We start from the raw sequence: 15404 nt of genomic DNA, 5'->3' as shown, positions 1-15404 counted from the left end.
CTTAAACAGCTTACTCACCTTCCCTTCCCACTCCTAGAGATTACAAAAAGTTAATTCCATCATGCTCTATAATCCTTTTCACTCAGTCACAACCGGTAGCCTCCAGGTTATCCACCATTACCCTGATTAGCATCTCCATGGTACTCTCTACTTCTATTAATCTGATTCAGTACTCTGCTCTTTACCAATCATCCTAACCATTTCACTCCACCCTTCAGATTTCAACATCTTTATCAGCCATTTCCTCTTTATTCTTAACCTCTTCTCTAAATGTTCCATCAACTTCCTCTTCCAACTGAAAACTGGTTTGTCGCCTAGCAAAACTACCTCCCTTACAACTTTTCAAGTACAGGAGATTGTTTTTCCTCTCACAGGTATTCTTATCTTCAAACCAACTTCTCTTGTTGCCCCCAAATCATTTCTCTTCCTTCCTCCTTCAAAAACCCAAGCTTGGGACTTCTGTGGTGGTCCAGTGGTTAAGACTCCACGCTCCCGATGCAGGGGGCCTGGGTTCGATTCCGGATTAGGGAACTAGATCCCACATGCTGCAGCTAAGACCCAGCGCAGCCAAATAAACAAATAAATATTTTTTAAAAAACACACAAAACCCAAGTTCTTTTAACGTTAATGCCAGCTGCCACCACACCAACATGCTGTCACCTACTGATCCCTGTTAACTCCCCCTTCATTTGTTCATGCCTCACTGAAATCCTTTCTTCCACTATTTATTCTTCAAAATGTTATCTACATTTTCCATCCAATATCCTGGCTTCTCAGTTCCTCATCCTCCTCTTCATGATGCCAAGGCTTTGCTACCATTAAAGGCAACCCTTCCATTTGTATTCTAGATCCCGTCTCCTCACTCCTTCTCAAGAGCTTTGCTCCACCAGTTATCCTTTCTTGCTCCTACCTCATCAATTTCTCTTTTTCTACAGGGTCATTTCCATCTTTGTACAAATATGTTCTGGTTTCTATTTTAACAAACAACAAAAAAACTACCTTGACTCCTGATTCTACCCAATTTCTCTGCTCCCTGTCCCCCAAAAAATTTTTAAGGAGTTGTCTCAGGGACTTCTCTGGTGGAGCAGTGGTTAAGAAGCCTCCTGTCAGTGCAGTGGACACGGGTTCGAGCCCTGGTCCGCAAAGATCCCACATGCCACGGAGCAACGAAGCCTGTGCGCCACAACTACTGAGCCTGCGCTCTAGAGCCTGCGAGCCACAATTACTGAGCCTGCGTGCCGCAACAACTGAAGCCTGCACACCTAGAGCCCGTGCTCCACAACAGGAGAAACCACCGCAATGAGAAGCCCGCACACTGCAAAGAAGAGTAGCCCCCGTTCGCTGCAACTAGAGAAAGCCGCGAGCAGCAGCGAAGACCCAACGCAGCCAAAAATAAATTAATTAATTTTAAAAAAAGAGTTTTCTCTATCTAGAGTCTACTTCCAATTCAACTGCATAATTTCTCCCTAACCCATTCCAGTCAAGCAACCATCCCCGTAATGCTGCTCAGACTGTTTTTAATGACATAACCAGACCTCTCTGTTTCCAAAGCTAAATGATGACTTTTCTGATCTTACTGACTCTGTTCCAACTGAAGCAGCAAGGGAACCACTGTTTCCTTCTTGAAACTTAGTAGCAATTCAAACCATTGCTTCTTTCTGGACACTTCGTTCTCTTGGCTTGTAAGAGACCACACTATTCTTGGTTTCTTCCTACCACATAGACTGACCACCCCTTTTCATTTTCCTTTGCTTATTTATCCCCAGCTAGACCTCAGATTGTTGGGAGTACTCAAGGCTTTGTCATAGGATCTCTTCTTTTCCTATACACTCTTCCCAGGTAACACCATCCAGGACTATAACTCTAAAAACTATTCACTGATGACTCCCAAAATTTTTTTAAAATGCATAGTTTTTGTTTTGTTTTGTTTTGTGTTTTTTGCGGTACACGGGCCTCTCACTGTTGTGGCCTCTCCCATTGCGGAGCACAGGCTCCGGACGCACAGGCTCGGCGGCCATGGCTCACGGGCCCAGCCGCTCTGTGACATGTGGGATCCTCCCGGACCGGGGCACGAACCCGTGTCCCCTGCATTGGCAGGCGGACTCTTAACCACTGCGCCACCAGGGAAGCCCTTAAATGCATAGTTTAAAATTTTCTTTTATTACTGATATTTTTAAGTAATTTTATTTATTTATTGGCTGCATTGGGTCTTCGTTACTGCACACAGGTTTTCTCTCTAGTTGCAGTGAGCGGGGGCTACTCTTAGTTACCATGCGGGGGCTTCTCATTGCAGTGGCTTCTCTTGTTGTGGACATGGGCTCTAGGCATGCGGGCTTCAGTAGTTGTGGCACGCGGGCTTAGTTGCTCCACGGCATGTGGGATCTTCCCGGACCAGGGCTCGAACCCTTGTCTCCTATCTTGGCAGGCGGATTCTTAAACACTGCGCCACCAGGGAAGTCTGATGACTACCAAATTTATATCTGCAGTCTGAACTTTACCCTGTATCCCGGACTCTGTATGCAACTGCACCCTTGACTGTTCCACACAGGTGTCTAATGTTAACATGGTCATAACGAATTCTTAATTTCTTCTCCATATCGCCTCCTCCCTTTCTTACCAATATCAATAAGCATCGTTATCCACCAGGCTGTTCAAGCCAAAAAGCATCAGAGTTTTTTTATTCCTCTCTTTCCTCCATTCTCTTTCCCCCTAGGTCCCCCATCAATTTTCAATCCTTCTAATTCATCATCAAATCCTTTCGACTAAATCTTCGAAATCAATACTGAACCCACCACTTTTCACTACCTCCACCGCTACCATTCCATTCTAAGCCACTATTACATCTCAATTGGACCATTATGTTAGTCTCCTCACAAGTCTCCTTTCTTTCACTCTTGGACCTCTGCAGTCTTTTTTCCACTACTATCATGATCTTTCAAAACCATGAATCAGATCAAGTCATTCCCCTATTCAATGGACTCCATGACTTCCCATCACATTTAAAATAATATACAAACTCCTTATGAAGGCCTACATGATATATTTGGTCCCTAAATGTTTGAGACATTTTAAAAAATTAATTAATTAATTTTAGCGTGCAGGCTTTCTCCAGTTGTGGCGAGTGGGAGCTACTCTTCGTTGTGGTGCGTGGGCTTCTAGGGCCTGTGCTTCGCAACAAAAGAAGCCACCGCAATGAGAAGCATGCACACCGCAGTGAAGAGTAGCCCTCGCTCGCCACAACTAGAGACAGCCCGCATGTAGCAACAAAGACCCAAATGCAGCCAAAAATAAATAAATAAAATTAATAAATTTATTTTAAAAAATAAAATAAAACGTATCCAGAAGGGAAAATGGATGAGAATAGCCAAGATGTTATTGAAAACGAAGAATATTAAGAAGACTAGTTGTCCCACCGATATCACCATATTTTATAAAGTTGGGAGTAGCAGAGAAATGGCAAATGGACCAGTAGATAATAGAATAGAACAGAGAGAGTGCAGAAAAGGGTCAATATATACATGTGAAAAGAGAATATGATAGATGTAGCGTTTCAAACAGTTGAGGAAAGTTCTGATTTTTTGTTTGTTTGTTTTGGTTTGGTTTGGGGGTTTGTTTTGTTTTGCTTTGTTTGGCCGCACCAGTGCCATGCAGCTCGCGGGATCTTAGATCCCCGGGATGGAACCTGGGCCCTGGCAGTGAAAGCTCTGAGTCCTAACCATTGGATGGCCAGAGAATTCCCAGGGCTGATTATTTATTAACTGACATTAGGACTCATGGCCATCCCTTTGTTGGGACAACTTGCCATCCCTGAAGGGGAAAAAGGTGAAGTCCTTAACTCGGACCAGCTGTAAAATAAAATGGCAGGTAGATTAAAGAGCTAAATTAAGAAAAATATGTGAAAGTGCAAGAAGAAACAATGAGATATTTTTTACCTGTCAGACTGGCAAAAGCCTTTTAAGTTTGATAATATGTAGAGCTGGGAAAGGTGTGCAGACACGCACTTTCATAAGCCATTAGCTTATTTCTAGTTTCAGTTCATATCAACTGAAATTTAAACTATGTATATCCTCTGACCTAGAAGTTCCACTGCTAGTAATTCCTTATATGGGGATCTTTGCAAAAGGTACACATATAAGGATTTTCCCAGCAGCATTTTTCCTGATAGTAAATGAATACATATTTTTTAAATGCTAGAAGAAAATACGGGGTAGAATATACTAAAATACCTCTTGAACTTTTCTTTCTTATATTTCCAATGGTTTTATGTTTAAAATGTCCTTTTCATTTCTGAGATCAGTTAAATGGGACTAAAATTTCATGTTTTCTTCTAGTGTTTTTGTGGTTAAAGTGTTAAAATACCATTCACGTTTATTTGAAATTATTTTGACATGAAGTGGATTTGAATCTTTCAAGCAGGTATGTTTCCCAATGTCTTTTGTGAAATGACCCATTTTTTAATCTATTGGTTAGTGACACTCCCATTATTAAGTATTAAGTTTTAATATACCCTTGGATCTATTTCAGTGTTAACTATTCTTTTTCACTGATTTGTTGATTTGGGAGTCATATATCTTGCTTTTAATTATTGAGTTCAAAATCTTCAAACATATACTGTAAGAATTAATCTTATGGGGACTTCCCTGGTAGCACAGTGGTTAAGAATCACCTGCCAATTCAGGGGACGTGGATTCGATCCCTGGTCCGGGAAGATCCCACATGCCTCGGAGCAACTAAGCCCGTGAGCCACAACTGAGCCGTGTGCTGCAACTACTGAAGCCCACGCGCCTAGAGCCCGTGCTCCGCAACAAGAGAAGCCACCGTAATGAGAAACCCAAGCACTGCAACGAAGAGTAACCCCTGCTCACCACAACTAGAAAAAGCCCGCACACAGCAACGAAGACTCAATGCAGCCAAAAATAAGTAAAAATTAAAATTAAAAAAATGAATTAACCTTAGAAGAAATATAAAACACTAATTAATTTGCTATTTTTTCTTCCTATGGCTAGTAAATATCAGCAATATCTACTAAGTAATAGTCCATTCCTCATCTATTAGAGCCACCCTGTGTATTTGGAATTATGAGATAGTGTCTCAAGAGGTTAAATTCTATAATCTTGCCTTTACTCTGATTCTGTTGTTTTTGCAACTCAATATTTAACAAAATAGTCAGTCTAATCTGGCTACCACTGTCACATTCAACGTGTGCAAAGGCAAATTGGTAGGAGACACAAAATTAGAATCACTGCTGCCAGAGTCCCAGAGGTGTCAAACCTGTATGTGTTCTTAATTAGCCATGGAAATTCAATCTGTCGTGGTTTCTGCAGATAAGTAGTTTTGCAGTCATTAGTGTGGACAGAGCATTCATACCTTTTCTCTTTATTTTTATTTATTTATTTATTTCTGCGGTACGCGGGCCTCTCACTGTTGTGGCCTCTCCCGTTGCGGAACACAGGCTCCGGACGCGCAGGCTCAGCGGCCACGGCTCATGGGCCCAGCTGCTCCGCGGCATGTGGGATCTTCCCAGACCGGAGCACGAACCTGTGTCCGCTGCATAGGCAGGCAGACTCTCAACCACTGCGCCACCAGGGAAGCCCACCTTTTCTCTTTAGATACCTCTACTTACACATTTGGCCGTTTTTTTCTAAAGAGATCTAACCTACTCTTGAATTTATTATTGCTTTTCCTTGATGAAAAGTTCCATTTTTCTCATTTTTTGAAAAGTTTCACAAAAGTTATTTCTTTAAATAATTTGGAAAAAGCAGGATTTTTTTTCCCTTGAAGTACTGTGTACTATCAGTTTTACTCAGCAGTACTGCTTACTATGCTTCTGGGGAGGTTTCAAGCTCCAAATTGTGCACCCTTCAGAATTAGAGACAAAATCAGAGAAGACCATCTTTAAGACAGAAACTAGTAAAATTTAAGCATTGCATTTATTTTTGGGAGCTAATATCATGATTTTGGTTTCTAAGCTAGGGTAGGAACAAATTTTTTTATTTTATTTTATTTTTATTTATTTATTTTTGGCTGCATTGGGTCTTCTGCGGGTTTTCCCTGGTTGTGTCGAGTGGGGGCTACTCTTGGTTGCAGCGCGCGGGCTTCTCATTGCGGTGGCTTCTCTTGTTGCAGAGCACGGGCTCTAGGCACGTGGACTTCAGTAGTTGTGGCATGTGGGCTCAGTAGTTGTGGCTCAAGGGCTCTAGAGCGCAGGCTCAGTAGTTGTGGTGCACGGGCTCAGTTGCTCTGCAGCATGTGGGGTCATCCCGGACCAGGGCTCGAACACGTGTCCCCTGCGTTGGCAGGCGGATTCTTAACCACTGCGCCACCAGGGAAGTCCAGGAACAAGCTCTTTCTGTTTTCGCTCAGATCCCAAGAAGATGACCTTGGAGTGACCACTAGGGCGTGGTACCAATTAACCAGTTATTAGCTTTAAGCATATTATTTTACACAAAATCTCGATAGTCTACTATTAAGTTAGCCAAATAATTATCCTTATTTAACTGGACTGTTATGATACTTAAGTAATATAGTTTATGTGGATTGAAAATTATAATAATGATTACTATTTGTTGAAGGCCTATTTCATGCTAGATCCCTAATATACCATAGGCTTAATACAATTGTTCTGCAAAGGTAAATATTAATACATCATTTAACAGATTAAAATCTGAAGTTAAGAATTTGTTTGAGGTCGGGAATTCCCTAGTGGTCCAGTGGTTAGGACTTGGTGCTTTCACTGCCGGGGCCCGGTTCGATCCGTGGTTGGGGAGCTAAGATCCCGCAAGATGCGTGACACAGCCAAAAAACAAAAAAAATTTTTTTTTTTTTGCTTGAGGTCAACAAAGTTTTCCTATTTCCCAAATTTTAGACTGAAAATAATTATTTCAAGACAAAGTAGTGTACATTGAACTTCAGGACTTTGGGGTCTGTCAAGCTCCCTAACAGAGCTTTACCTTCAATTTTTGAGGTGTTATTTCCGTCTGGTTCTGAGTAATTAATGGTAATCCTATTCAGCACCTTCTCTACTGCAGCAAAGAGAGGAGGAAACAAATCAATCAACAAATATAGTACAAAATAGTAAAATCCCCAAAGGACAAGTGACAATGTCATTGAGATTATATCTGTGAGAAAAAATTCAGAAGATGAAGTGAGATGAGGATATGTCAGAATTGTTGAGTAATTTGATGGAGATGATGGTAGGGAGTGAGGTGGAGGGCAGGAAGAGTCTCTGTTTAAAAGAAAGATTTTTTCCTCCACCTCATCTGTCAATGGATTGATTTCCCTACATTCATTTCAGAAGCTTGACTCTCATGTAGACCGTTCATTGAGTGACTTTTTTAGACATGTTCCAGGGGACAGAGTACAATGAGTTCTTCCTCCTCCAACGCCCTTTCAACAAACACACCCTCCTATCCAAGATTAAGTTCATCTGGTCAATACCCTTGCCTTTGGGCAGGACAGTCTCTCAGCCACTCTAGTTCTCTGAGGCGGCCAACTCTCAGCCCCACCCCATTTCCCAGTTTTACGACTGTCGAAATGGGAAAGGAAGGAAAAATAGCTGAGATCTTCTAGGCTTTTCAGTCCTTTGGAGACTTCACCTATTTTCTTTGGTTACACCCAGTCCCTCTTTCATTGGACAAATAATGAGTATACATTGAACACGTACTGTACACAACGGCTTGGAAATTTTTGAATGATAGAGCCAAACTAGACCTGCTCCAACATGCTCACCCCAGCTCCCTAGCCTGCATATCATGATACAGAATCCACTGAGACTTTATCTGAATATAGCTATATCAGAATATCAGACATACCTGGACAGGTCACCAGAGTTTTGTATAGAGGCCAGCTGAACTCACCTATCATTCTTGGATTTTACCCGAAATACGGGCAGCTCATCACTTAGCTTCTGTATCTCCCACTCTTTTCCTCTCCCAGACTTCCAGACCAAAGCCACTTTCTTCTCTTCCCTGACTCATCTTCCCATTGCTCTCTTCCCTAAAATATTTTTCCACTGTGCCTTCTCGATATTTACTTCCATTATAAACAAACTCCTCCACATTTTCTTCTCCTCTACAATCTTCCCCCCCGCCCTTCATGTTTTATCTCAAAAATCCTGCTCCTGGGACTACTCTTTTCAAGTTAGGGGGCTCATGGTCTCCTATAATCCACACATTATAGGGGCTGGAGGGAACTTTGCATTTTTTTCATTCCCATTATTACTAAGCCAGTACTCCTCTCAGATGGGTTAAAATTCTTCCACCACTTTTCTTTCTCATCTACCAGTTTATGGTTCTATTCTACATTTATAAGAGCTTGTAGCACGTGGCTCCTATCTACTGCTAACCACACCCCCCAAGTGTGCCAGCACCCAGATAACTTCATTTTCCCTTGAAAGAACCATTAAACAAACCTCATAACCTCACACTTCAGTGGCTTATGCAACTCAAGTGACATATAGTTTCACTCCAGGTCAATCAGACTCATACATGACCATGCTAAAAACTACTGCATATTAGAAATCTTTGGGGAATTCCCTGGCGGTCCAGTGGTTAGGACTCTGTGCTTCCAGGGACCTGGGTTTGACCCCTGGTCAGGGAACTAAGATCCCTCAAGCCGCTCAGCACAGCCAAAAATAAATATAATAATAATAATAATAGAATAAAATTAAAATAGAAACCTTTGACTTCAGTGTACCTACCATTCTCTATTTCCACCTCTTCCAAGCCCTAATTGTTATTACTACCGTTCTTAGGTCATACAGAGTCCTATAGGTTCTTTTTTTCCCCAGCTTTATTGAGGTTTGACTGACAAATAAAAAAGAGACATATAGGTTTTCTTTTTTTATTGAAGTATAGTTAATTTACAATGTTGTGTAAATTTCTGGAGACATATAGGTTCTTGATCTTTCTTTTCTCAACCTATCACTGCCTCACTTCCTTCACTCTTTAGTCTGACCTCCCTGGTTTATCACCTCAACTACTCTTTCAGGAGCACTTTCACCTCCCTCACATCACTTCCTTCTTCTATCAACCTGGATATCAAACACCTTCTCGAAAACAAATCCTATGCCGGCTTCTCTGCCCCTATACCAAGAATGATGAGGAATGCTACAAGGATAAATGTTGCCTCAAATTCCTGGATCTGTACGCCCAGAGCATTACTCAAGAAGCTCATTCCTTGCCCTTGATCGATTCTCTTCCTCTTCCATTCTACTCTCACACCTTTCCGAGGCTTCCCCCACTCCCCTCAAGCCCCCTTAAATCCAAAGCTACTCACTCTGCAGCTTACTCTTTTTTTTTTTCAACCTTTGTTTTTGGCAGTGTTGGGTCTTCGTTGTTGCCCGCGGGCTTTCTCTCCTTGCGGTGAGCAGGGGCTACTCTTCATTGCGGTGCACGGGCTTCACATTGCGGTGGCTTCTCTTGTGGAGCACGGGCTCTAGGCGTGAGAGCTTCAGTAGTTGTGGCACGCGGGCTCAGCAGTTGTGGCTCGTGGGCTCCAGAACGCAGGCTCAGTAGTTGTGGCGCACGGGCTTAGTTGCTCCACGGCATGTGGGATCTTCCCCGACCACGAATTGAACCAGTGTCCCCTGCATTGGCAGGCAGATTCTATTTTTTTTTGCGGTACGCGGGCCTCTCACTGTTGTGGCCTCTCCGGTTGTGGAGCACAGGCTCCGGACGCGCAGGCTCAGCAGCCATGGCTCACGGGCCCAGCCGCTCCGCGGCATGTGGGATCTTCCCAGACCGGGGCACGAACCTGTGTCCCCTGCATCGGCAGGCGGACTCTCAACCACTGCGCCACCAGGGAAGCCCTGGCAGGCAGATTCTTAACCACTGCGCCACCAGGGAAGTCCTGCAGCTTACTCTTTAACTAGTTTTTAAACTAGCTTTTAACTAGTTTTGTTGTTGTTGTTGTTGTTTTTGGCTGCGCCTGCGGCTTACAAGATCTTAGTTCCCCAACCAGGGATTGAACTTGGACCCCCGGCAGTGTAAGTGCCAAGTCCTAACCACTGGACCGCCAGGGAATTCCCTCTCAACTAGTTTTTAGATCACTTTCATTTTATGCATTTGTACAGATCTTTATTGGTCAGTTTTACTTTATTTTTCCCAAACCTTTTGCTTAATACAGCTTTCCAATATAATATATTTCTTTAAATTTGCATCTGTGGATTGAAAGTGACTGAATCATAGAGAAGAGCTGAGAAAAGAGATGGAAGAAAAAGACCACATTACTTCCCCTTTTGATTCACCAGTCTTACGTTATTTGAGCTAATAAACCTTTTCCACTTAAGGTAGTTTAGATTGGATTTCTGTCACGACTGAAAGTATCTTAGCTAATATAGCTATCTCTGTGTATGCCATGTTTATCTTTTTCTTCTGTGTTTCATAACATTCATAGATCCAGTGTTCTTCCTCATTATTCATACATATATTTATAAATTGAAGTATAATTGATTACAATCTTGTGTTTCTTCTTACTCATATTTGAGTGAGGATAAGTCTAGATCAGCAAACTACAGCCCGTGAGCCGTATCTCGCCAGCCACCTGTTTTGTTTTACAGCCCACAAGCTAAAAATGGATTTTACTTTTTCTTTTTTTGGCTGCGTTGTGTCTTCGTTGCTGCGTGCGGGCTTTCTCTACTTGCGGCAAGTGGGGGCTACTCTTCGTTGTGGTGCGTGGGCTTCTCATTGCGGTGGCTTCTCTTGTCACGGAGCACGGGCTCTAGGTGTGCGGGCTTCAGTAGTTGAAGCACGCGGGCTCAGTAGTTGTGGCACACGGGCTTAGTTGCTCCGCAGCATGTGGGATCTTCCTGGACCAGGGCTCGAACCTGTGTCCCCTGCATTAGCAGGCGGATTCTTAACCACTGCGCCAACAGGGAAGTCCCTGGTTTTTACATTTTTAAAAAATGATTACAGTTTAAAAAGTTATATAAGTACCTGCATAATAGCCTTGATTGTGTCTCTTGGCCCACAAAGCCTAAAATGTTTACTTATCTGGCCATATAAGAAAAACCTTGCCAACCTCTGATTTGGAAAGACTTCATAATCGACTAAAAATATTATGCATTTATTTTCCTTGGTCTCTCTATTTACCCAGCTGCTCTTAGAGTCCTTCATTATGTGGGTTTAAATAATAAGTTCAGAGTGTCAGCTTCCTGCACAGGGTTGAGACAAAGAGTCATGGTCATCTTATCTAGAAGTTTGTCTTGGTAGATCTTTACCTATTGTTTGTTCAAATTGCTGTTCCTGGTAATAGTTTTTTGGTAGCTGATTTTTTGGCCTGGCTTCTGCTTTAGGTACAGGTATATGGCTGTCTCCCTGGCTGTGTTGTAAGTCGAGTTGCCTCATGGGGTCAGTTGCCCCTAAAAGTAAGAAAACTTCTCCTAGCATTGAGATGAGCTACCTGCTTTAACGAGATGTACAGTCAGGGAAAGACCTCTCCACAGATTCTTCTGTTTTCATGGCCTCCTTTTGTTCTCTAAACTATGTGCAACTGCCTTCGGGTGCTATTGATCTGTAGTGTCCAAAGCAATTCCAAGTATTCAATAGAAATGGCCCCATCCTTCCAAAAAACAGCTTTTTCTAGGAGATCTTATTTCTCTGATTAGTGGGAATCTGCTAGGATTCCCTCTACTCAGTTTTCATGATACTGCAGTTGTCTCTTGGAAATGATACATATGGGTTTTAGTCTTACCTTGAGTCCCAGGTGACCATTATCCAGCAGAAATGATTGTGGTGTGTATCTATGTCTCCCCTCCATTGTTTCAACAATTATGTATATTTTCATCATTGATATTAATTTTCCTTTCATTATTTAAATCAATTGCATGGAGATAGAGGAGTTGGTGTCTATTTCTTTCACTCACATTCAATCATTGGAGGATAACAAAAACTCACTAAAGACAGAAAGCTTTGGCAGATTACCAGCTGGGGCCCCAAAAAGGCACAGTTCATGTCCCAGCAGTAAAGTCATGAATGACATGGAAACAATATGAACTGATTCTTAGGAGAATGAATGAGAAATCCGGAGAAAAGGCATTATTGATTGGCTCCACTAATGCCAGGTGAGAGGTCCAGAGCTAAGAAGGATTAGCACCTCCTCCTAAATAGCCCATGATGCTTTCCCTTCCCCACAGGTAGCAATGATGGATCAAGGACACGTCCTGGATGACAAGACAGATGAAAAACAGAAGTAAAAGAATCTACTGGCATTTGTTCCAGCCAGGGCACTTGTACAGAGAACTTGACAGTACTCGAGTTATCACCTTCTGTCCACGGTGCTGCTGTACAGTAACTTGTACTGCACAGCAGGCTAGGGGGGTGCTCCTGATGAAATATGTTCCAATGACCTCTGGGAGTTCCATTTAAGAGAACCATACACCTTAAGGATAACTGGGATATTCCACGTCAGAATAAGCTTATATCACACTGACCTTGAAGCAGGACAAACTTTAAATAAAGACTCTGCTGAGAGACGTAGGATACGTGAGAAGAGCCACGATTAGGAATGAGCTTGCCTGGAAGTCAACTTCCAGAATAGCAGACTGAGGAGCTCAGTGAACTCACTTTCCCACAAAAACAATAAAAATGCGGGCAAAACAATGAAAATCAACCATTTTTGAACTTTGGAAACCAATCAAAGCCACAGAAAAACTGAAAATCATCTATCCAAGCGAAACAACTGAACTTTGGTTACAAAATGGGATCTGTGATATTTTAACTTATGAATGGAATACTATTCCCATTCACCCTCCCTCCCCAGCTCAGTTTCACGGTAGCCACAAAAAGCCAGCAGTCTCACAGCCAATGGAGAGGACTGACCTCTTGCGGAGCTCAGTTAAAAGCAACATCCCCAGAGCACAGTCAATATTTTGTCTGAGCTTGCAGCTCCCTGGAAAATCTCTGTTCTTAGGTAGTTTTGACTATTTGATTTGACTCAGAGTTCAGCTCAGCAGAAAATAAATACTCTGCTCCCAGGGCGTTATCAAAGCAATAGCCATCTGCTGGCAACGTAGGAGTTGCCTAAGGCTATGCTTTCAGTTGGGGTTAGCGAGAGACAGGCTGGGAATCTGAGTACACCTTGGAGAACTAGATAACCAGAGGGAGCTCTGAAAATCTCTAGGATATTCCAGCAGTTCTAAGAGGCTGTTTGAATGCACAATGCTTTGCACATGCACAGGAGAGACAAGGGAAGGGAGAAGGTCCTAGTTACTCATTTCTGGCTGACTTTAAGGCTCTTTGCAAACAGAAAGTGAAAGCTAAGGCTGTCTGGCAAACTGCCTAAAGTTTGAAGGCACACCTTCTCACACAGATTCCCTTGGCAAAGGTGGAAGCCATAAAGATATCCACAGTGGGACTTCCCTGGTGGCACAGTGGTTAAGAACCCGCCTGCCAATGCACGGGACTCGGCTTCGAACCCTGGTCCAGGAAGATCCCACATGCCGAGGAGCAACTGAGCCCATGTGCCACAACTACTGAGCCCACGTGCCACAACTATTGAAGCCCGGGCACCCTAGAGACTTAGAGCCTGTGCTCTGTAGCAAGAGAAGCCACCGCAATGAGAAGCCCGTGCACCACAACTAGAGAAAGCCCACGCGCAGCAATGAACATCAATGCAGCCAAAAATAAATAAATAAATAAATTTATTTTTTAAAAAAAGAAAAAGATATCCACAGTAAAGGATACCCCCTGCTCCTAATGAACTTTAATTTTTCTTCATAAGTTTAAGGAATGGGTAACAGGATCTAGAACTCCATTCCCAAGAAGTGTGAGAAGAGGGAACTTATTCCTCTGGACAAATTAGAGAGTGAAATGGGGAAAGTGATATAATAGTGTGATCCTGTGAGGGTTACCAAGTGACCCTGGCACTGAGGCTGGGCCACAACTCCTGAACCTGAGAATCAAATATACAGGAGGAAAGTGAAGATCTCATTGGCCTTTGCCATCCTCTAATCTACCATGAAAATCTACCCTATAGTCAGCTGGGGGTATCAAGAAAAGCAGGGAGACAAGGGGCTAAGGAAGGGTAGGAATGAACTAAGGATCCTTGGGGATGGGGCCTGGACCATGCACTCCCTTCTCTCCTTAGCATTTTCTTATTTGTCATATATCATCTCTGGAAAGGAGACAATAGCCGTGACTGCATGCTCCTGCTTATGTTAGGGCTCACAGAATCATTGGAGCGATCAGAATAAGAATTAGGAGGGGGCTTCCCTGGCAGCGCAGTGGTTGAGAGTCTGCCTGCAGATGCAGGGGACGCGGGTTCGCGCTGCGGTCCGGGAAGATCCCACATGCCGCGGAGTGGCCTGCGTACCGCAAAAAAAAAAAAAAAAGAATTAGGAGGACAATAGGAAGGTGGGTAATATGTCAATATAGCCTCAGCACAGTCTTGAGCTAGCCTCCTCCCTGGGGTGAAGGTCGATATTCCCTTTTGTATGGTCCAGGATCCCCATTCACCCTCTTCCCCATTCCATCAAAGCCTTTCCTCTTCTGCCTTTTCTAGTTCTGGATTCTTTTCTCTCCTCCTTTATCTGTTCTCTGCAGAATTCTCCCCTACTCACAGTCATCAGTTTGTTCCCACATGTCCCCAGCCATAGTTCCTTAGGGGGACCGGGTGCCAAGATACCTAAGTCCCTGTACAGAGAATACCAATGATGACTTCTGAGTTCACCTGAAAGCAGAGCCTAAGACAAAGAACTGAGTGAAGGTAGTTTATTTGGAAGATGATCACGGGAGGGACTGAGGAGAATGAAATAGAGAAGGAAAAGATCATATAAGGGTCATTATCTAGATTGTTGCTGTGGGCAACAGGGGCTCCAGTTAGCCAGAGCCTCCTGAGGAACTGGAGAATGCCTCCCAGAACGGTCCATCTGAATGACGGGAGGCTGGATCATCATCCACTCCCATTCCCCTTTGGAGGAATTTGCCCCGGCCTATACTTGTCTAAGGGTCTAGCTGATTCCTGTGGCATTAGAGAATGTCCTGGGGCAGAATATGCAAGGTGCACCATGGATAGTCATGGGCTATCTGGTTAGTTAGTGCTAGGTGCATCTGAGCTCACACGGAACTATCCACCACAACTGTTTCTGAAAGCAGAGATGGGTCAAGGGGACCTCACACGAGAGCCCAGCACGTCTGCCGTAGGCCCTCCTCTGATTTTTAAAACTTTCTCATCAGAAACCACTATTGATGACATAACTTGTAATGGGTGTTTATTTGTGCCACTTCCTCTAGCTGAAATTCAAATATGAAGTTCCTGGTTGGCAGAGAGGGAGAAAATATACTCCTCCACTAAACCTAGCATAGAGTAACAGGAGGGAAGAAACAGAAAAGAGCTGTCATGGGCTGCCATGTGACTCATGAAGGTCAAGTCATAAATAACTTGGAGTTTCGAGTACTTTCATAAGT

The sequence above is a fragment of the Leucopleurus acutus genome (assembly GCF_964270905.1).
Source record: "Leucopleurus acutus genome assembly, chromosome: 19".
Classification (NCBI taxonomy): domain Eukaryota; kingdom Metazoa; phylum Chordata; class Mammalia; order Artiodactyla; family Delphinidae; genus Leucopleurus; species Leucopleurus acutus.
This window is presented reverse-complemented; position numbering follows the sequence as displayed.